Source organism: Durio zibethinus, chromosome 15, assembly GCF_047325235.1.
Source record: "Durio zibethinus cultivar Kanyao isolate XHJ-2024 chromosome 15, ASM4732523v1, whole genome shotgun sequence".
Taxonomy (NCBI): domain Eukaryota; kingdom Viridiplantae; phylum Streptophyta; class Magnoliopsida; order Malvales; family Malvaceae; genus Durio; species Durio zibethinus.
The window spans coordinates 6794401-6818244 of record NC_143176.1 but is presented as its reverse complement, the minus strand read 5'-3'; the positions used below and the strand labels follow the sequence as shown (position 1 = coordinate 6818244).

Here is a 23844-nt window from a genome sequence, read left to right as displayed (position 1 = left end):
TGCATGGAATTCTTATGGCAATTCTTATACCACAAAATAATATGTGATTTGTCTAAATGTCTAGAGGGAGGAAGAAATGCTATTCAACTGATATTCAGAATTGATGAATTTTCAAGTCACTTCTTACAGAAACGCAAAGATAATTAAAATGTGCGCATTGACGTTTTAAAAGATCCTTGTTTTCAAGTCTGCTAGTGGAAAGGACAACAAACTATATACTTTTAGCTGATAAAAAAAAGACATAAATAAACAGGAATGCAGTCTTATGTACCCTCATAGAAATTTGCATTCTAATATGATCGCAATATTTGGCTGCAAGTCTATGAAGTTGGGACAAAGGTTTGTGAAATGCTGCAGCAAATTAGCAACTGATTCATTCACTGGCATCTTCTGAAAGTCAAATTCATTTCTTCATCTCCCTCCTCTAAAAAGGTGTGTTTTCAACTTCCTTGCCAAGACCTCCACTCTATATCACTACCAATTGGCCATGTTGTTTGTTGAGCTCTAGTAGACTCTTCCACTATATATTCATCAATTGATCGGATTGCCTGCAAAACAAATTAAAGCATGGCATGTGAAGACCAAGAAGCATGTATAATTCAGTAAATTGAAATAATAACGCAACAAGGACCATTGAAGGAAACCAATAGAACTGGGAATTAATATTACCAGCCAATTACATTTTCAATTTCATTCGGAATTAAAACAAACACACGGATGACATATTTCTATTGAAATCCATAACAAGTTCCCTTGAACAGACGAGATTAATATTGCATCATCGGTAAAGCTAAAAGACGAAATAAAAGCATGAAAAGTATACAACAGATGAACCTCTCTGTTCATAAGCTTAATCCAAGTTTAGCTATACAAAAAGGCAGGGCAGCTTTTGATACTTTTATATTGAGAGTTAGGGAGCGTAGTGTACCTCTGTTTTGGCATGCCCAGATTGCTCTGAATCAACACTAAAGCTTGTGGTTATATTGGGACAACCTCTTACATATAAAAATTGCAAAGATGGGAATACGAAATGATAACCCACAGGGCTGAAGCTCACAAGGTTCGGTAGCCTTTCAAGATTTAAGGAGCCCAATTGAGGTAGCTGTATCACTTTCTCTTTTTCCTCGCTACTAATTGCCTCATCTCGTGATTCTTCAAATACTTGTTCTAATTTGGAGACTTTGTCAACAACTAGAATTTGTAGTTTTGGAAGGCCATGAGCAACACTCACCGGAAAGAGACATTTCAAGTTTTCACACGAATAAATGTGTATTTGAGTCAGATTAGGGAAGCGTATAGGTTGGAGATGATGACATTGTGATGAAGTTTGATCATCCTTTTCAATAATTTGCTCCAATGCCTCACACTCACTTATCCATAAAGAGCTCAATTGTGGCAAATTCTGAGCGATGGTAGGTGATAAGATATATCTTAACCTTCCGCATCCAAAGACATGCAATTTAGTGAGGTTTTGAAAGTTGACAACTTGGATGGGATCTTTCCATGCCACCCGCAATTCATGTAGATCATCCAATATTAGTTCCTTCAAACTTGAAAGATTATATCCACTATCAAATAACTCTTCAAAATTAATGATGGTCAAATATTCCATGTTTGGTAATTTCTGTCCCAATTTAGGAACTATTATATTGCATGATTGCTTCCTTTCTCTCATATCCTTAAATTGTAGCACCTGTAATCATATCATTTAATTATTAATTCAAAAAATATAAAAAATAACTAAAAACTTATTTATTCTTTATTTTTAAATTTTATATAAAATTTTGATTTTAACAATCTTATCATTAAATTAAACATATTGCTTTAAAAGGTCCATTTAAACCATGATTAAATGAAACGATCAATACAAGTAAATCTAATGTGAATTAAGTTTAAATTTTAAATTTCTTAAATTTTTTATTCTAATCAATTAAAATTTAGAAAAATCCTTAATTTAGGACCATATCTCTTATAATTATTGTAGTACAATTAACTAATTATAATTTAGTATTGTGCAGGGCCCATCACAAAATTATTTAGAAGCCACACTTATAAGTGGTGGCTACATAATTCTTAATTGCGATTGACTAACTATAATATTGTAACAAAAAGAACTGTAAATGAAATACACTCAATTCATTAATTTAAGTCAAAGACAAATAATTTAATTAAAATATAAAACAACAGTTTGAAAGGAGTAGTACTATATCATGAACAAAAATGAATCCATATGACATGTGTAAAAACACAAAGTACTAGTACATACTACATAGGGCTTTTCAATATATCTAAGAAATAAAGATTGTTCTAAGAATTATGGTTAAAGAAATATATTTTCTTATATATGCGTTAAATATTTACAAAAATATTACTACTTTTAATTAATTTTTTTATTTGGTTTAATTTTCAACTCAAAACTAAATTATTAATTCAGTTTGGTTTGAAAAGTTTTTGGCGTTAAACTAAACTAAGCCAAATTACCTAGTTCAGCTTGGTTTTTCTGTTTTGACCAATTAAAGCTCACTCTACTCTCAATAGTGCTAAATGGTGATATTAATGGTTTTTAAGTTGATGGTGTTAATTATTTATGTTTTTATGAGAAGAAATAACAAATTTCTATGCTACCATGCTATTATTACTGGACTCCCTGATATGCATGTCAGGGATAGGGAATCTTTAGAAAACCGAAATAATATTGTTCTGTAGCCTCTGTTATGCCAGCAATAGGGAATCCTTAGAAAACCGGAATCCAATAGGGAATACTTAGAAATCCCTTAGATCTTTTTGGATATTTCATTTGAGTGACTTGAAAAATAATGCATTGAGATAAGTGGGTTAATCAAACAGAAACTCATCATTAAGATATGAAACGCATTTTTTCAATGCATTTCATCAATACGAACGTAATTAAATAATTATTTATTAAATTATTTTTTATTGATTTAAATAATAAAACATTGATTTATTGGTAAAAAAAATTTCAGAAATTTGATGTTTTAAATTTAAATCTTATTATTTATGAATTTGGTTTAATTTTATGTTAAATTTATCTTATATATAATTTATTGATTTTTTAAGTGAAATTTTAAATATAATTATAATTTCTTTTTTATTAATATTTTCATAAAAAATTATATACTTGCAATCGTAATTAGTAAAATCAAAACTAATTTTAATATTAAAAAATAGTTGATAAATAATGCTAAAAAGTATTAACAATATGTTTTTATGAGAAGAAATAACAAATTTATGATATTAATTATTTAAGGCCTTTTTGTATGAAATGAAATGACTATTTAGCATTTTATGCAATAACTAATTGAACTTAAAATGATATCTCCTAGCTACATATTTCCTAAAAACTCAGTCTTCTAAAACATTAAAATAACTAAATGAGATCGATATAAACAACTCAAGAAACTAATTATAGTAAATTCCTAAAAATTGAAAACAAAACGTAATAACATTTTTAGAATGGACAATTCCTACTTCAAATATAAAGAAAAAAACAACTAGAAAAGAAAATGTCAAAGAAAATTAAAGCAAATTACGCCATACATCCATGATTTTTATGCAATATTTCATTTTCATTCATGATTTAATTAAAACTCAAAATTTTCATTCACGAAGTTTTTAAAATATTTCAAATTCATCAATTTCAACAATCAACAGTTAAAATTTAACTAAATTTGTCATCTCAAAATATTGTTCGTGTGTGTGTATAACCATGTAAACATGCATGTGATAAAGAGGTGGGAGTTTTTCTAACTTTTTAAATTGAAATTCTTGTCATATGCCCATTTATGTGACATTAAAATGGATTTATTCTGTTAATTTTTTTAATAATGATTGGTGTAATAGATAAATTTAAAATATTTTAAAAGGTGTAAATAAAAAAATTGAGTTTCATAAGATCGTGGATGAAAGTAAAATAATATTACACAAAGCTTATGGATGCCTTATGCATTTTAATAGTGACAGCTATTTTAAAAGTCCACAATTGAAATTTTAATGATCAGGACTTTAAAGATTACATTCACGTTTGTTTTACCCAAAGTGATACAAAATCTATCTTTTAAATATTATAGCACTTGAAAACTTTTTGGTCAGCAATTTATCAAGAAAAAAAATTTAGTCAACGACATCAATACTATATAGTCAAATTATTTTACTTAGTGTTTGTTTCCAAAGATAAAAGAATTATAAAAAAGGTTTTTTTTTAAGAAAAAAAGAATTCTCTCTCCCAATTTAAATGGATTAAGTTTCCATTTTTTTTCTTTCCGCTCTTTCTCTATTCTTCCATTTTTTATATTCCTCCTACAAAGTATAGTTGAAAGAGTAAACACAAATAAATAGGCTTACCTGTATTTTAGCCGAAATGATAAAAGGAGTCAATCGTGGACAGTCTCTCATTTTCAACTCTTGTAAAGATGGTAGCGTGAGTACAATGTCATTTCCATCCCTTCCTTTTAATTCAGGCAAACCACGCAATGTAACCTTATGCAGCTGTGGAAGACCTTCAGCCATTGAGATTGGAAAAGTATATTCCAATCGAGAGCAATCCCGAACCTTAAGTGTTGTCAATTTCTCCAAAATTTGACCATGCGACAATGAGGAAAGAGATGTCAAGTTATTGCAGCCACGTACATATACTTCCCTTAGACTTTGGAGATGGATGTTTGCCACTTCCGTTTTGGGAATTATTTCTTCCAATTCCAAGCAGTCAGATATGATCAACTTTTCCAGTTGCCCAAGACTTTTAGCAACAGATGTTGGGAAGAGATATCTCAATTTATTGCAGTCGTGTATTGTTACAACCTTCAAACTTTGTAAGCTTACATGACGACTAGGTCCTAGTTGTATGCTCCTCAATTCAGCAATCTGAAATAGCACTTGCATCTCATCATAAATTCAATAGTGCTAAATGGTGATATTAAGGGTTTTTTAGTTCTTGGTATTAATTATTTAAGGCTTTTTTTATGAGAAGAAATGACTATTTAGCATTGTATGTAATAATTAATTGAACTTAAATGAAATCTCCTAGATATTTCCTAAAAACTCAATCTCCTATAACATTAAAATAACTAAATGAGATCAATTTAGACAACTCAAGAAACTAATTATAGTAATCTCCTAAAAATTGAAAACAAATAGTAATAACATATTTAGAATGGACAATAACTACTTCAAATATAAAGAAAAAGACAACTAGCAAAGAAAATGTAGATGGAAATTAGAGTAAATTACATCATGCATTTATGATTTTTGTACAATATTTCATTTCATTCATGGTTTTAATTAAAATTCATAATTTTCATTCACGAGTTTTTAAATTCAAATTCATCAATTTGAACAATCAATCATTAAATTTTGACTAAATTTATCATCTCAAAATATTTTTTGTGTGTGTGTGTATAACTATGTGAACTTGCCAGTGATAAAAAGGTGGGAGTTTTTTAAACTTTTAAATTTGAAATTCATGTCATATACACATCCATGTGACATTGAAAATGATATATTCTATTAATTTTTTTAACCATGATTGGTGTAATAGATGAATTTAAAAGATTTTGAGAAGTTTTAAATCAAAAAATTGGGTTTTATAAGATCATGGATGAAAGTAAAATAATATTAAACAAAGTTTTTGGATGCCGGATGTATTTTAATAGTAACAGCTATCATAAAAGTCCATAGTTGATATTTTAATGATTATTACTTAAGTAAGGAGAAGTAGATTCACATTAGTTTTATGCAAAGTGACACAAAATCTATCTTTTAAATATTGTAGCACTTGGAAACTTTTCAGTCACCAATTTATTAAGAAAAAATATTCAGTCAACGACCTTAACACTATGTAGTTAAATTATTTTACTTGCTTAGTGTTTGTTTCCAAAGATAAATTATAGAAAAAAATGATTAGAAGAAAATTTATAAAAAAGTTTTATCTAAGAAAAAAAAGAATTTTTTTCTCTCAATTCAAATGGATTAAGTTTCCTTCTTTTTTTTTTTCGCTCTCTTTCTGTTCTTCCACTCTTTCTATTCCTCCTACCAACATAGTTTAAAGAGTAAAACCACAAATAGATAGGGTTACCTGTATTTTAGCCGAAATGATAAATTGTGGACACTCTTTCATTTTCAACTCTTGTAAAGATGGCAGCGTCAGTACAATATCATTTCCATCCCTTCCTTTAAATTCAGGCAATCTTTTCAATGTAACCTTATTAAGCTGCGGAAGACCTTCAGCCATTGAGATTGGAAAAGTATATTCCAATCGAGAGCAATCCCTAATCTCAAGTGTAGTCAAACTCTCCAAACTTTGACCATGCGACAATGAGGAAAGAGATGTCAAGTTATTGCAGCCACTTACAAATACTTCCCTTAGACTTTGGAGATTGATGTTTGACACTTCTGTTTTGGGAATTATTTCTTCCAACTCCGAGCAGTCGTATATGTTCAGTGTTTCCAGTTGTCCAAGACTTTCAGCAACAGACGTTGGGAAGAGATATCTCAATTTATTGCAGTTCTGTATTGTTACAACCTTCAAACTTTGTAAGCTTACATGATGACGGGGTCCTTGTTGTATGCTCCTCAATTCAGCAATCTGAAATAGCACTTGCATCTCATCATAAATTCCATAAACAGTTATTAAAATTTGACAAAGTATATCATCTCCTAATCATGTGTATGTATGTCCATGTGAACGTTCATGTGATAAGAAGGTGTTCTTTGACTTTTTAGGTTAAAATTCATGTTATATGCACATCCATTAAATTTTTAACAATGATTAGAATAATAGATGAATTTAAAATATTTTAAAAGGTTGTGTTCTATTAAATTTTTAACAATGATTGAAATAATAGATGAACTTAAAACATTTTAAAAAGTCGTTCACAAAAAAATTGACTTTTATAGTATTGTAGATGAAAATAAAATAATATTGCACAAAGCTTATAGGGCAAAGTAAAATAAAAAAAGCTATCTTAAAATTCCACAACTAATCTTTAAATAATCACTGTTTAAGTAATGAAGAAGTAGGTCAAAGCAATACAAAGTCTATCTTTTAAATACTGTAGTTCTTAAACTTGAACCTTTCGAACACCAATTTATCAAGAAAAAAAAATTCTGTCAACAACATTAACAATATGTTTAATGTTTAGAAGAAAAATAAAGGGAGGGAAAAAGGGTGAGGAAAGCAAAAATAAATGATAGAAAAGAAAATTAATTTTCTTTTTTATTGTTTGGTACCAAAGATAAACAAAAAAAAAAGAAAAAAAAAGGATTAGAAGAAAAATTATTAAAAAAATGATTTTATTAAGCATAGAAGAATGGTTTTCTCTCAATTTAAAAGGATTAAATTTTGATCGATTTTTTTTTTCTTTCCACTCTTTATTCTTCCACTCTTTTCCACTCCGTCCAACCAAGCATAGTTGCAAAAGTAAAAGAAAAAAATACAAATAAATAGGCTTACCTGTATTTTAGCCGAAGTGATACAAGGAGTCAATTGTGGACAATCTTCCATACACAACTCTTGTAAAGATGGCAGCGTGAGTACAATGTCATTTCCATCCCTTCCTTTCAATTCAGGCAATCTTTCCAATGTAACCTCATTCAGCTGCGGAAGACCTTCAGCCATTGAGATTGCAAAAGTATATTCCAATCGAGAGCAATCCCGAATAGTAAGTATTGTCAAATTCTCCAAACTTTGACCATGCGACAATGAGGAAAGAGATGTCAAGTTACTGCAGCCACTTACAAATACTGCCCATAGACTTTGGAGATTGATGTTTGACACTTCCGTTTTGGGAATTATTTCTTCCAATTCCAAGCAGTCGGTTATGTTTAGTGTTTCCAGTTGTCCAAGACTTTTAGCAACAGACGTTGGGAAGAGATATCTCAATTTATTGCAGTTGACTATTGTTACAACCTTCAAACTTTGTAAGCTTACATGATGACTGGTTCCTTGTTGTATGCTCCTCAATTCAGCAATCTGAAATAGCACTTGCATCTCATCACAAGATTTAACTTCCAACCTTTCAAGACTTTGTAGAATTGGAATTGCACATGTCATGTCCCTGCATTTATCTATCATCAAAGTTTTTAATTTTAGCAAAAACCCTTGCCGTTGATGACCACTGCACAGCTCTTCCAAACCACGCATCTTTGTTAAAGATAATTCTAACAAATTAGAGAATGCATTGGTTAGCACCTGCTGCTTTGTGGTATCAATGAGACATTTCATATGCTCGCAACTCTCAAGACTCAGAGAAGTCAGCTTACTGAATACCACTTGGCCCGACTCCAAGCTTGGAACGATATTTTGGCAGCCCACCACATTTTTCAGATTAAGAGATTCTGTATCCCCAAATAACTGCTTGCATGCCTCTATTACAGACCCCTCAATTTGTAAGGAGCTCGACAATGGGCTGATCTCGAAGTCCATCTTCCTTCCATAAAAATTAGAAAAGCCAAAGCCAAACACGTACATAAAACCTTTGTAATTTATAGAACACAAAGTCTCTTGGCACATGTTCAGAGCAAACCTCTAAAGATAATATGATCAAGTTTGACAAGGAATTCAACTCTGATAGACTGGCAAAGCTTTCTTCTTTGACTGTGTTCTCAGTGGCCCATTTTAATAATTGACAACCATGCAAGTAGAGTTCTTCTAATTTGGACAATCTCCGTATTAACCGAGAAGGGATTCTCTGTAGTTTTACACAATATGCTAAATCCAACAATTTAAGATTATCCAAATCACCTATTTCCTCTGGCAATTCTTTGATATTAGAGCAACTAAATGAAAGAACCTCAAGTTTTTTCAACTTCCCTAGAACTAAGATGTCCAAAAGTTTGCAACCTTCCAAATGTAGAGTTCGAAGGTTCGGTTGAAACTGAAATGCATCTGGAGATACTAAACTACAATATTGCAAAACGCAAACTTTCATTGCTTTCATTCCTTCAAAGAATTCACTTGAAGTTATCATACTACCCCTTCCACCAAGTAAAAGAAATTGGAGATTTGGGCATACCAATCCTTTAGGAAGTTCAACCATCCGACTAGTGCTAATGGAGATTGCTACATAAGGCTCAAAACTTTCTTCCTCTGGCCTCATTTCAACAACCTCAGATTTTATCACAAAAGAAATCTCCTTTCTGTATGATGCTATCCACAAAGCAACATCACGAACCAGGTCATGCATTTTAACATGCCGTTCTCCACAATTTAACAACAAACAAGATTCCTTAAGGATGTCAATCGCTGCAAGCACTTCGCTCCTCACTTCTTCAATTGGTTCCACACCTTTATACAACTCTAGTCCCCATGCATATCTCACCAAGTCTTCTACATGAATCTCATAATCTTCAGGAAATAAGGAACACAACAAGAAACACATCTTGGTCTCCGTATCCTTCAGATAATCAAAACTTACCTCAAGACAAAGGTAAGCATTTTGTTGATAAATGTCTTCGATGTCACCCAATCTACGGTTTTTGAGTCTCCGATATGCTGCTTTCCACCTATGATGATTTTTTTCTTTCAGAGCACTTGCCAATGTAACTATAGCTATGGGCAAACCTTTACATTTTTTGATAATTTTAGTTGCCACGTTTTTAATAGCATCATCAGAAGAGTCGTTTAGACCTGCTTTGGTGGCAAATAAAATCCCAGCTTCATGATCATCTAAAAAACCTAGTTGTATTCTCCTTTGACATTGCATGGCAACACATACTTGTAGGCGGCGTGTTGTTAAAAGAATTTTGCAGCCTTTGTGATCCTCACCAATTGGAATTCCCACCACCTCCTTTAAGTCAATTTCTGCCCAAACATCATCAAGGATTATTAGAATCTTTTTCTCCTTCTGCAGTTTCAACCATAATTCTTGTACTGATCTTCTTCCTCGTTCATTCTTCATATCGAAATCTAAGTATTTTGCAATTTCATCTTGAATTGTTTCAAAGTTTGGCTTTTGAGATACAGTAGTAATCACAACTTTGTCAAACAGATTTAGTTTTTGGGCATGAGTTCCAACTTCACGCACTAGGGTTGTCTTGCCCACCCCTCCCATCCCCCACAATCCAATCATGCTAACATTGTCATCCTGTAGGGCCTCAATGATCTGATTGAAAGCAATATTTGAAGATTTAGAAACCATAAAACCCTTAGATGAAAGGAATTCTATGGTTGGAATTGTTCTAGGAGAACAGTAGCCCACCCGTTCAGGTTGACCAAATTTGGTTATCTTCTCTAGAAGCTCACAAATAACAAGAGTGTTCTTTGTTGCTTTCTTGCTTAATCTATACCGCCAACTCCAATTAGGACACCAATTGAAACATCTCTTGTTTTGCTGCAATTCATTTTCTAGAGTTTCCATATCTGATAGGATTTTGTCCGCCTTTGATAGCGAGTCTTTGACATCATCTTCAATTCCTTGAAGTCGCCTTTCAGCATCCTCAATCTCATGTTGCAGCCGACCCCGTGCCGTTATTAGTTCTTCTTTTCTTTCTTTGAGCTTTTCAACATTGTCATGAAAACGGCGAGTGTAATTAAGTTGATCTCCTACTGGCTTCGCCACCCAATCCACGAGCAATGTTCCCATGCAGTTAGAAAGAGCAGACTCACAAAACCCACAAGCCATTCTTGACAAGCTCAACTTGAAGAAACTTCTGCAAAGGATAAAAATATTGCCTATGAGATAAATCATGGTGATGATACTATAAAGAAAATTAAAGGACAACGAAGGCAAACTCTCTAAACATACCAAGCAAGGTGAAGATAGTCCAAAGTGCAACAACCAACTACTTTTTCTTCACTTTTCCACCAAGTAACACTTTTTAAGTGCGTAACAAGGTAAGGTGAAGACAATTCAAAGTATGAGAACCAAATGCCTTTCTTCAGCACTCCACTAAGCTGAAAAAATGAGATAAAAAACAATATTTTTAATAATTTATAAGAAAATATTACTGAGAAATATGAAATAAAAAAAATTAGTGTTGATATGATAAAAAACCCAAAAAATAGATCATATTACAACAAATTAAGCGACAATTTTAAAAATGATTAATTACAGGTTTGGTCAACCAATTTTACTTGATTTTTTATTTTGGACACTGAACTATGAAAAATAATGATTTAGTCACCAACAATACAAATATTTGTTTCTTTGATCATCCAACCATTTAGGGTTTAATGTTGGATGCCGCTATTGCAAGAATATATCATCTACAATTATATTACCTACAATAATTGTAATATACAATTATCACAATACATAATTTTATATTGTGTGAGGCACATCAAAATTTTATATAAATTAAGCACTTACATAATTGGTGAACTTTACCTATATAATTTTTTTATTGAGAGCATATCAATTACAATTATTATAAAATAATTAATCAATTAAAATTCAATATTTTTGTAAGATTCACAAAAGATATGTAAAACCCACACTTACGATGAAACTTTATATAATTTTTTTTTGTAATTGGCTAAATGTAAAATTGTAATAAAAGAAATTTTAGATGATATGATTCTTTTTTATTGCGATTGAATAATTATAACATTAAAGTAAAAAGAATAATAGGGTCACTGTCACGATTAGACTGAGATTCCCACAGGGCTTAAGATCAATTGCCACATGGTTATTCCTACATGAAATTATTTTTTAAAAAAAAGGTCCTTTTCCAAAAAAATCAATTTGTTTCATTTTCCAACTTCTCTAGACTACCCTACCTCATTTAATAGCACCGCCATCGTTTTTCAAACTCCGAAGTCGGACCATCCTCTGCCACCGTATGCCTCTCGCCGGCACCGTTTTTGTTCCTCAAACTCACCCAAGTCTTCTCCTTGATCCTCCCTTTCCTTATATCAGATCAAATTTTCCTAAAAAGTCCTAAATTTAAAACCAAACCCAAGACCTTAAAACTAGATACGCCACCCTCAACCACTTATCACCACCAGTGGAATCGTTTCCTCTCTTCTCTCCTCTCCTCTGGCTCTACCCCTTCACAGCTAGAGAAGCTCCAATAACCCAAGATCAAAAGACCCTAGAACCCAAAACGGCTACCTGCATCCGCCTTTCTACTCCACTACAACCAATTTGTTTTTTGTTTTTTTAATATTGAAAAAAAAAGTTAAATGAATTTCCAACCTTACCGCTTCCAGACAGAAGTAATAGATCCGAAGCTTTCAAGAGAAAATTTGCTTGAAAAATAAATCCAATCTTTTTCAGATCTGATCTGCTTCACTGGAAAAATTGCAAAGTAGATAAAAAAAATATGTAAGAAACAAACTTTATTAGTACAAAGAGAAAGCAATGGAGAAGTTGTTGCATTTAACTCACTTGGTGCCTTCTAAATCTGCGAGGATTCATTCATGACGGATCATTGAAAATAAAGAAAACAAATTTGAAGATTGGATTTTTTTCTCTCCTTTTTTTTTTTTTTTGTATTTTTGAGATGAAAATGACAAACAAATTAGAAATTAAAGAGAAAGAAGATATTGAAGAGTAGCTCTTTTTTTTTTTTTTAAGTTACAAGGAAAGAAATGTAGAATCAAAGAAAATTCAACTGAAGTTTTTTCTTTTTTTTTCTCTTTTTGAGTTGAAGGAAAAGCCAACAGAGCAGAAATCAACCTTAGAACTCTTGGCCAAAAGAAAAAAGAAATCAAGCTCGCATTGAAATGATCCAAAAGCGTGGGAATTGAAAAGAGAACGTTCACTTATCTGCCTGCAAAATTCTAATACAAGAGATTAACAGAACACTCAGCTTCGGATAGCAGAAATGGGTTTCTGCCTTTCTTTCTTTTTTTTTTTGGAGGTTTTATGGGCAAAGGATTTGTTTCCAGATTAGTACGTAAAATGTAGAGAAGGAAGACTTATTTTTATGCAAGTCTTCTTCCTTTTTCTTTTAATATTGTTGTTTCCTTATTAAATTCCATAGTGGCCAGCAAAAGCCATGACCCATGACTTCTTTTCTTCTCGGGGTCTTCTATTTTTATTCTTCTTCTTTTATCTAAGTAATGGATGAAAGCCTGCCCAATTTTATTTTTATAATCGTAATGATCTTAATTCAAAACTATACTATATGAACATTTAGTTAATATATCTGTATAATTATTTTCTAAAACATGTACATCTAAAAAATAAAATAAGTGCATTTTTTATATTAAAATTATAAAAATAAATTTAAATTTTTATTAATTTAAATATAAATGTTTCTTTCCAATTATTTATTTTTATTATAATATCAAATAATAATTTTTTTATTAAAACATGATTTATAGTTCCTCCCTGTTTATGAAGTTATTGCTTTATCTTCTTTATTTCCGATTAATAGAATTCATAACCAATCCAAAGGAATTTTTCATTGCTTCTGCCCGTGTACACTAATTAGTAATTAGATTAATTATCATGATTCATCATATAAAAAAAATTAAATTAATATCAAAAAAGAAAATTAAATTATTAATACACTTCAGGCATATAATTGAGACATATTAAAAAGACATAAGTTACAAACAGCCCAAAAATATAATGAAGGCATAATCATAATTTTCATAGACTTGAAAATTTTATAATTAAGCCATTATGAAACAAGCACACAATAATAATACCAATAAATTAGGGAAGCTTTAATCTAAGGCGAGCTTGGCTATTCATTAGGCCTTTTTATGAAGGCTATGTGGGAAAATTTCAATACTTTGTCCACGATGGTTATCATTGTATGATTACATTTCGTGATACTTAATTAATGTTTTTATGTGTAAAAACTATACTTTATCCATCATCTTTGCCTCAATTAACTTTAATAATAAATTGTTAAAAAAGAAATAAAGTATGATATCTAACAACAGTCATGACAAACAATAATTAAAGATGGAGCTTCCGTATCTAATGGTCAACAAATTACTTGAAACAATACTAACCTAAAAATATCCATGACAGATTTCTAATCTGTTAATTATTTTTTACATTAATTACAGGTTTACTTGTTGCAATTGACTATATCATGGTAATGTAGTTACTTATGAAAATCAAATATTTATAATTAATTATAGTATTTGAATTAAAATTTCATTGTAAACATTTATGTATTATTAATCTTATAATTATTTTCTTTTAATATACTATGTGTTTTTTATTATTAATATCCATCATTGCAAAAGGAAAAAAAAAAAAAGCAAATAATAAAAGGTAAGTAATGAATTTAACAAGTATTCAATTCTTACAAGGAGCTATAGGAGTAAACCGCTTTACTTAATTACTTTAGAATAAACCATTGACAAGTTATAGATTTCCTAAACCTAGTAGATTTATAGTGAGGCGATGACCTTTGGATTAAGAGTAATCAAAAGGTCATCGAATAATCCGATTCTAATAGTCAGCTTTAAAATTGATTACTCCATTTTCATGCTTTTTTCATTATACATGTCATAACGTCTAGATCAGGGGATCTATCGTTAGATATTGACTTTAGGGAGTCACCACCAATCTTTTTTATCTAGGTGCGATTGGCCACCTAAGGAATCTATCCTTTCAGAGAACACCTAAGTTTAAGGGTCCCTAAAAGAATAGGTTCAGGTCTACTAACCATAACAAGGTTCGGAAGTTCAGCTACGTGTTAGGAAGGTTATAGCACCCTCACAACGTCCATCAAAAGATGGTACCAGCATAACTTTGTGTTATCCAAATAGCCTTAAGATTTTACCAAGTAATTAATTATTGAAAATTATTCTCAATTGACTCTAATACTTTTAGTAGAAAATTGAGAAAATTCCCTCACCTCAAGAGTATGCAAGAAAAATTGCTGTTTCACTTGCAGAGGCTCTGTCGTCGGATTATTTAAAGAAAAATCAAAATCAAAATAAAAAAGGAGGAAAGGATGATTGTTCTTATACAGGGAAAATTGATACTTTCAACTTTTTTCCAAAAATATTTTTTAGAAATTTATTTTTAAGGGAAATTGATACTTTCAACTTTTCCCCAAAAATATTTTTTTTGGAAATTTTGATTTTAAAGGAAAATTGATACTTTCAACTTTTCTCCAAAAATCCTTTTTTTGAAAATTTATTTTTCGGAAATTTTGATTTTCAAGGAAAATTGATACTTTCAACTTTTCCCCAAAAATATTTTTTGAAAATTTATTTTTAAGGAAAATTGATACTTTCAACTTTTCCCCAAAAATATTTTTTGAAACTTTTATTTTCAAGGAAAATTGATACTTTCAACTTTTCCTCAAAAAACTTTTTTTTTTGAAATTTTATTTTTAAGGAAAATTGATACTTTCAACTTTTCCCCAAAAACATTTTTTTGAAAATTTATTTTTAAGGAAAATTGATACTTTCAACTTTTCCCCAAAAGTATTTTTTGATTTTTATTTAAAGAAAATAGAACAAAATAAAAGTGAAAATAAATAAAAATAAATAAAGAAAAGTAAAACAAAAATAAAATAAGATAAAGATAAAAAAATTAAATAAATCTAATCTAATAAAATAAATAAATAAATAAATAAAACAAATAAAAAAATTCAAAAAAAAAAAAACCTGGAGCGGCTCGGCTATCAGCTCGGCTCAGCTTGGAGGGGGGCAGGCACGCGCGGGTCAGGAAGCGGGTCGACACTCAGGTCGGGTCGGGTCACGGCAAAACGTGCGGATCCTTTGGGTCACTTAAGGCCAAAACGACGTCGTTTTGAGAGGGTATAAAAGGCACTTCCCTCTATTTTTCGGCAGAATGCTCCTCTCCTCTCTCTCTCTCTCTTCTTCCTTTTTCCTCTCCCTTCTCTCTAAAAGGCCGAAGAACTCCGGTTGAAGATTCATCGGATTCTGGGTTTTATCGTCGGAATCTGGGTTTTTTTGCCGGAAGTTCGTCGGTTTCTGGGATTATTCGTCGGAAACTGGGCAAGTCGTCGAAAACTTCAAGGTTGGTCGAAATTTTCGTCGAAAAATTCAAACTTCGTCGGAAAATTCACCGGAATCTGGAATTTTCCAAAAATTGCCAGAAAAAAAATCGCCAAAAATCTGTAAAATTTTTTTTCTAGCTCCCAGAACACTCCTAAACCTTTTCTTAGCTTCCTATATGCCTCTTTTTCTCTCAAATCAGTAGCTTTGCTCACTGTTTTTTTTGTGTTGCATCTGTTCCCAGAGGGTCCCTTTTATAGGGATTGATCAAGAGTTTCTGATCAATCCCAATTCCTCCTTGGACGGGAATTCAATCTTTGAATCCAATCTGGACTCTTCTGATTGAATTCCCATTCACAATGGGATTCTTCAACTTTCAATCACAGCTATCAAAAAAGAAAAAAAAATAATATTAATCAGATAATCGGGAAAAAATCAGATAAAATTAACAGATAATTTTAAAAAAATAATAATAATAAAAAATAAAATAAGATAAACCCAAAAATATATTACAAAAAAATAATAATATAATAATAAATATATCTATAACAAAAATAAATAAATAAATAAATAAATAAAGATATACATATATTAATACATAATAATAAAAAATAATAAAGTACATAAAATATAAAACAAAAAAAAAATAATACAGGATAAAAATTGAATTGGGCCTTACCCATTTGGGCCAGGCCCAATTGATCCGGGCCTAGACCAAATTGGGTGTCTACAGTTGCCCTTCTTTGCACATTTTTTGTGAAACAAAAATTACGGAAAGACGTAGACACCCAATCAAATCTCAACTCGACCATTTTTACTTTTTGTTTTTTTTTGTTTTTTTTGTTTTTTATTTTATTTTTTATTTTTTACCAAAGCTCCTCTAAGCAGAGGCTCAACAACTTTGAAAAATAAATTGCTCCTCTAAACAGAGGCACCACGACTTTGGAAAAGTAAATACTCCTTGACAATCATGTCCAAAGGAGTTGAAAGTTGTGTTTGAAGGAATTTCAGGAGATTATGCCCAAAGGTCTTATAAATCAACCATGATACCAAAAGACATCCTATTTTAAGGATTAGGAACTTACCTGACAAGCTGTTTCTTTCTCAACTTTGAAAATGTCTTCATATCTGTCTTCTCTATGTGGGATGTTGAAACACCCCTGCTTCTGAATTTATACACTATACTTTTCTGAAAGTAGTGTATGCTATGCAATGTGCATAAATTTCAATGCATGTTATGCAAATGATGGCCAACTAATTCATATTCAATGTATGGTACTCAAGTTTCTCAAGCTCTTTTTCTTGGGCATCATGCCTTTGATTCTTCGAAGATCCAATTACACTGCTCTTCTAAGATCGAACCAGTGTAGCTCATAATTGTCTCTTCCACTCACATTCTTCTTGTAAGAAATCTCTTCCTAGATTCAATGTCCTAATCAGGAGCTGAACATCTCGATTCTGCCTTTTTCACTCTTGACTTATTCAATGTAATGTAAAAATCTTTCATGTTGTTATTCATTCATCTATCATTATTTCAAACTCAAAAAGTAAGAATGCATTTGCACATTTCTTCAATGGTGGGGTATTAAGAAGAAAAGAATCTGAATGTCGAGAAACAGTCATAAGAAAAAGGCATAAAGAATGGAATAGAATGTCTCTTATTAGCAAAATGTTGGTAAACTTTGGTCAAGAAAGAATTACAAGGATAGGTATGAGGACAAAGCCCAAAATGAACAATTAGATAATCATGATAACACATCTCAAAGTTTTTTCTGAAAACTTAACCCTCTGATGTATTTAACAACTTGGAACTCTTTCGAATTTGCTAGTCTCCATATCAATGGACTTTAAAATTTGATACTGTATTCTCCTTATCTAAGCTATCTTTTCAGGTTTTCAACTTAGACAACCCCCTTATGATTCAAACCGCCCTTTTAGGGTTTTCGCCTTGAGTCCTCCTTTTTCATTCATTTTTTTTTTATTTTATTATTTTATTTATTTTTTCTATCATTTTTTCATTTTTTTTAATTTTTTTCAAGCATAGTATTTCTTCACAGCATCTGAATTTATAGGATGGGATAAATCATTTCCATCCATCTCAGTCAGTATCAACGCTCCACCCGAAAAAGCCCGTTCCACCACATACGGTCTTTCCCAATTCGGAGTCCATTTTCTTCTACTATCGTGCTGGATTGGGAGAATTCTTTTCAAAACTAACTTTCCTTCTCGAAAGCAATGGGGCTGAATCTTCTTATCATGAGCCCTCATCATTCTTTTTTGATATAACTGACTATGGCACAACGCAGTCAATCTCTTTTCTTCTATGAAATTTAACTGGTCATAACGTTCTCGAATCCATTCAACTTCTTCCAACTCGACTTCTTTTAAGACTCTCAAAGAGGGGATCTCTACTTTTACTGGTAGTACAGCCTCCATCCCATAAACCAAAGAAAACGAGGTTACCCCAGTAGAAGTGCGAACTGACATTCGATATGCATGCAATGCGAATGGCAACTTCTCATGCCAATCTTTGTAAGTCTCGGTCATTTTCTCTAAAATCCTCTTTATGTTCTTATTGGCTGCCTCAACTGCCCCATTCATTTTCGGACGGTATGGTGTCGAGTGATGATGCTTGATCTTATATTGAGTACATATTTCTTGCATCATCTTACTATTTAGATCTTGGCATTATCTGAAATAATTCTCTCTGAAAGTCCATATCTACAAATGATCTCTTTCTTTATGAACTTACAAACCACAGAGCATGTCACATTTGCATACGATGCTGCCTCTACCCATTTTGTAAAGTAATCTATCATCAAAAAAATGAATCTGTGTCTGTTAGAAGCCTTTGGAGTGATCGGACCAATGACATCCATGCCCCACATTGAAAATGGCCATGGTGGTGCCATAACATATAAAGCAGATGGTGGAGCATGGATCTTATCAGCATATATCTGGTATTTATGGCATTTACAAGCATAATCAATGCAATCATTCTTCATTGTCAACCAGTAATATCTCGCTCTCATGATCTATCTTGCCATCATATGTCCACTAGTATGTGGCCCACATATTCCATCATGCACCTCTTTAATGATTCTCTTCGCTTCAGTCTCATTTAGGCACCTCAATAATACTTGATCCTTGCTTCTTTTGTACAGGACATCTTCATCCAGGAAAAAGCTCATAGCCAATCTTCGGATGACCCTTTTATCACTTTCTGTTGCTTGAACTGGATACTGCTGATCTTTGACATACTGTAAGATATCATAATACCAGGGCTTTTCATCTTCTTCTTCCTCTACATTAGAACAATAAGCCGGTATATCCTTAACATCTAACTTGATGGGCTGAATGTTGGTATTATCATTAATTTGAATCATCGCAGCCAGAGTAGCCAATGCATCAGCAATCACATTCTCTTCCCGGGGTAAGTGATCAAACTGGATATCTTTAAATTATTTCGTCAGCTTTATAATATACTTATGATATGGAACGAGTTTTGAATCTCTCATCTTTCATTCTCCTTTCAACTGATATATGACTAGAGCTGAGTCTCTAAACACTTTCAGTACTTTCACTCTTCTATCTATAGCAGTTTGCAGGCCTATGACACATACCTCATACTCAGCAATGTTATTTGTGCAATTGAAATTTAACCTCGCTGTTACAGGATAGTACCGTTCTTCTGAAGAAATCAGAATTACCCCAATTCCACACCCCAAGGCATTAGTAGCTCCATCAAAGTACATTCTCTAACATTTTTCTACATGCTCCCCTTCCTCCAGTTGGGAAATAGTCATTAAGTCTTCATCAGGAAATTCTAGCTTCATCGGCTCATACTCTTCAGTAGCACGATCTGTAAGAAATTCTGTTATAGCGCCTCCTTTTATTACTTTTTGGCTCACGTATATAATATCATATTCTGAGAGCATTACTTGCCATCTAGCGATTCTCCCAGATAAAGAAAGTTTCTCGAAGATATACTTAATTGGATCCAGTTTTGCTATGAGCCATGTAGTATGATAAAGCATATACTGTCTGAGTCTTTTCGCAGTCCACGCTAATGCACAACACATTTTCTCCAATGAAGAATACTTGGATTCATATTTCGTGAACTTTTTACTCAGATAGTAAATAGCTCTCTCCTTTCGGTTGGCCTCATCTTGCTGTCCCAGCACACATCCCATTGAATTTTCACATACGATTAAATATAAGATTAAAGGTTTCTCTGGAACAGGTGGCACCAATACTTGAGGGTTCGATAAATATTGCTTAATTTTATCAAACGCCTCTTGACATTCTTCATTCCATTTCTCAGGATTATCTTTACGGAGAAGCTTAAATATGGGATCACATTTGTAAGTAAGCTGAGAGATGAATCGAGAAATGTAATTCAATCTCCCCAGAAAACCTCGAACTTCTCTTGGTGTGCTGGGAGGTGACAAATTCTGGATGGCCTGTATCTTATCGGGATCAACTTCAATTCCTCTTTCACTGACCACAAAGCCTAGCAACTTCTCTGACTTTACCCCAAAGGTGCGTTTGGCTGGGTTTAATTTGAGCTGAAATTTTCTTAACCTCTCAAATAACTTTCTAAGGCTAGTAACATGATCTTCATCCTCATAAGACTTTGCAATCATATCGTCTACATACACCTCAATCTCTTTATGCATCATATCACGAAAGAGTGTTACCATGGCCCTTTGATATGTTGCCCCAGCATTCTTTAACCCAAAAGGTATGACTTTGTAACAGAAAATTCTCCATATGGTCACAAAAGTAGTCTTTTCCATATCATCTGCAGCCATTTTTATCTGATTATACCTCGAGAAACCATCCATAAAAGAGAAAATTGAATGCTTAGCTGTGTTATCTATCAATGTGTCGATATGAGACAAGGGAAAGTTATCCTTGGGGCTAGCTTTATTCAAATCTCGATAGTCTACACATATTCGTACTTTTCCATCTTTCTTAGGAACTGGGACTATATTGGCTACCCATTCTGGATACTTGGCCACTTATAGAAAACCTGCATCAAATTGTTTCTTCACCTCTTCTTTAATCTTTAGCAGCATTTCAGGCTTCATCCGTCTCAATTTTTGTTGAACTGGCTTACATTCTGGCTTTAGGGGCAATCTATGCTCCACTATCTCTATGCTCAGTCCTGGCATATCCTGGTAAGACCAAGCGAATATATCTATAAATTCATGAAGTAGATCTACCAATCGTTGCCTATCTTCAGATGTAAGTGAAGTGCCCATTCTGACCTCTTTCTTATCTTCTTCATCTCTCAGATTCACTAAGTCCACCACCTCCTGATGGGGCTCAATTGGCCTATTCTCTTGTTCAATCATCCTCATTAGGTCTGGAGGCATACCATATTCTTCAGAATTCTCTTCATTATCAAGTTCATCAGAATTGATTGAATTCTCAAAGCTAACCTCTTGATTGTTATCATGATTATCTTCATGTTCATTTAAAGACCTGTAATTGAATGAAATGGGGATATGTTGGCAAGATGTGCTTGGAGAGATGGAAAAAATGAAGACACAAGAAGAAATGAATGAAAATGCATACTTCTTAATTTTTATTAAAAATAATAAATGATGAATGGCCCGAACAAAAAAGATCACCCCAATGCCTTGGGCAATAGCTATTGGAATGTTACAATTACATTGCATCTAAATCAAAAGTCAGAGGCATTTCGATGGCACTCTAATTGTTCAGCTCAAAATCTGGTGGACAAAGGCGAACCCACTCTTCTTGATTAACCCTCACTTTATTTTCGACAGCATTAATGGCTAATTGGGCAAAATCATCTTTCACACTTTTCCTTGCATCTGGGTACATGAATCCTCCAGGTTTGAAGGTTTCATACAAGTGTGGGATAAACATCAGTCTGGCTGTTTTTCTTGATGGCCTTCTTTTGACTTCTCACTCTACCATCTCATAGCCTAGGCCCACCCTATCGCTATTGTCTATCATTGTTGGAGGTTTTTTAATTCACTGCAAGTTTTTACCCAGCCCAAGTCTTGGATACCAGTCTTTGTTGATGACTTGGCTCACCACTATCTTTGAAAAAGGCTGACTTTGAAATCTTTCACCTACAATATTAACCAATTCAAAAGATCGATAGGAGCATTTCAATGCTTCTTCGGCAGCCTCTACATATGGAGTGTTCAATGGTTGGGTCACTAGCATATCTTCTTCCCCAACTACCACTACTAATTGACCTTCCATATTGAATTAGATTTTTTGATGCAAAGTAAAGGGCATAGCTCCTGCCATGTGAATCCATGGCCTTCCTAACAGACAGCTGTAGGATGGAGAGATATCCATCACTTGAAATTTTATATTGAAGGTGCATGGCCCAATTTGTAAGGGCATCTCAATATCCCCCAGGACTTCTTTTTTGGTTCCATCGAAGGCTCTCACAATCATCTGACTGTCCTTCATATGTGAGTAATCAATAGGTAACCTTGTCAAAGTTGACATAGGCATGACATTGATGGCAGAACCATTATCGATAAGGACTTTGGCTATGATATGGCTCTTGCACTTGACTGTGATATACAGAGCCTTAGCATTTCTTTTTCCCTTCAAAGAAATCTCATCATCACTGAATGAAATGTGATTTGGCATAACTAGATTTCCAGCCAAGTGGTTCACATATTCGATAGACACGTTATGTGCCACGTATGCCTGATTCAACACTTTTAGCAGGGCATTTTGGTGTGGCTCTGAGTTCAGCAGTAGTGATAATAATGAGATTCGAGCTGGCATTTTATTCAATTGTTTAACAACTGAATACTCACTATGTTTTACCAGCTTCAAGAATTCACAAACCTCCCTTTCTGATACTGGCTTTGACTGATCTTCTTCAGGCTCTATCTCCAGATTATTTCGTCTTTCTCATTCTTTAGCCTTCTCCCTTCTAACTTTCTCTAGCATTTCTGGGGTGTAACATCTCTCACTTCGAGTAATGCCTCCTACACTAGTAATATTGGAAGCATCGGCCTTAGAGACCTTTTTTTTTTGCCCCTGCACTATAGTGTCGCAGCCATATCTTCAGGGTACAACTTTATCATCTTTGTATGGAAAAAGAGTTGGGACTTTAAAAGTTATCGACCTGAGAAGAGCTTGTCTATGACTGACTTTGGTTTGTTCCCACACTGAATTGTCACCGATTTTAGAAACAGCATTTCTGGCCTATCAGTCATGTGCACTTCAACATTCTTCAAGTTTTCTTTTCCTTCATAAACCTCCATCTGATGTGAATCCAAGAGCCTTTGCACCTCTTGGTGAAACTGTTCACAAGTCTCAATGGAATGGCCCATTGCCCCACTATGATACTTACAACTAGTACCAGCTATATATGTTCCATGATAGCTATGTGGACTTACCAGTTGTATCATGTCTGCTCTTCGTAAAACATCAAACAATTGGTCGAGGGGTGTCTTAATATCTGCCACTTCCTTCCTCACATGGCGCTCCTGTTCTTCACCTATAGCATTCACATTATGATTTGGCAAAGGATTGCCACTAACATTTGGCGCAGTCATCCCTCCAGTGTCAAAGCAAATCATCCCATCCTTGATCAACTGTTGCACTTTGTGTTTCAGGGTAGTGTAATTTTCAGTAGAGTGACCAGCAATCCCATAATGGTAGTCACAGTGGGCGGTGGGATTATATCACTTGGGGTAAGGTGGCTTAAAGGGTTCCAATTTACTTGGAGCAATCAAATGATTGTTGTAGAGCTCCTTATACAATTTCGTATAGGTCATTGGAATAAGGTCAAAAACAGGTTTCTCACGAGTGGTTCGTTGCTCCCACGAGCCACCAACATGGTTAGTTGGGCGATTTTATGATCTTTGTAGACACCCAATTGGGTCCGGGCCCAGATCAATTGGGTCTGGCCCAAACGGGTAAGGCCCAATTCA

General features: G+C 33.1%; 1 pseudogene across 1 annotated transcript; it reads right to left on the bottom strand.

The window, feature by feature from the left end:
• Window positions 1-77: 77 nt before the first annotated feature.
• Window positions 78-12893, bottom strand: LOC149514618 (disease resistance protein At4g27190-like; annotated as a pseudogene). Its single transcript, XR_016328133.1, has 8 exons — window positions 12345-12893; window positions 12153-12248; window positions 10761-10909; window positions 7469-10665; window positions 6092-6601; window positions 4363-4881; window positions 929-1693; window positions 78-548 (listed from the first exon to the last, which is right to left on the bottom strand). The product of XR_016328133.1 is annotated as a disease resistance protein At4g27190-like (transcript).
• Between the last annotated feature and the right edge of the window lie 10951 nt (window positions 12894-23844).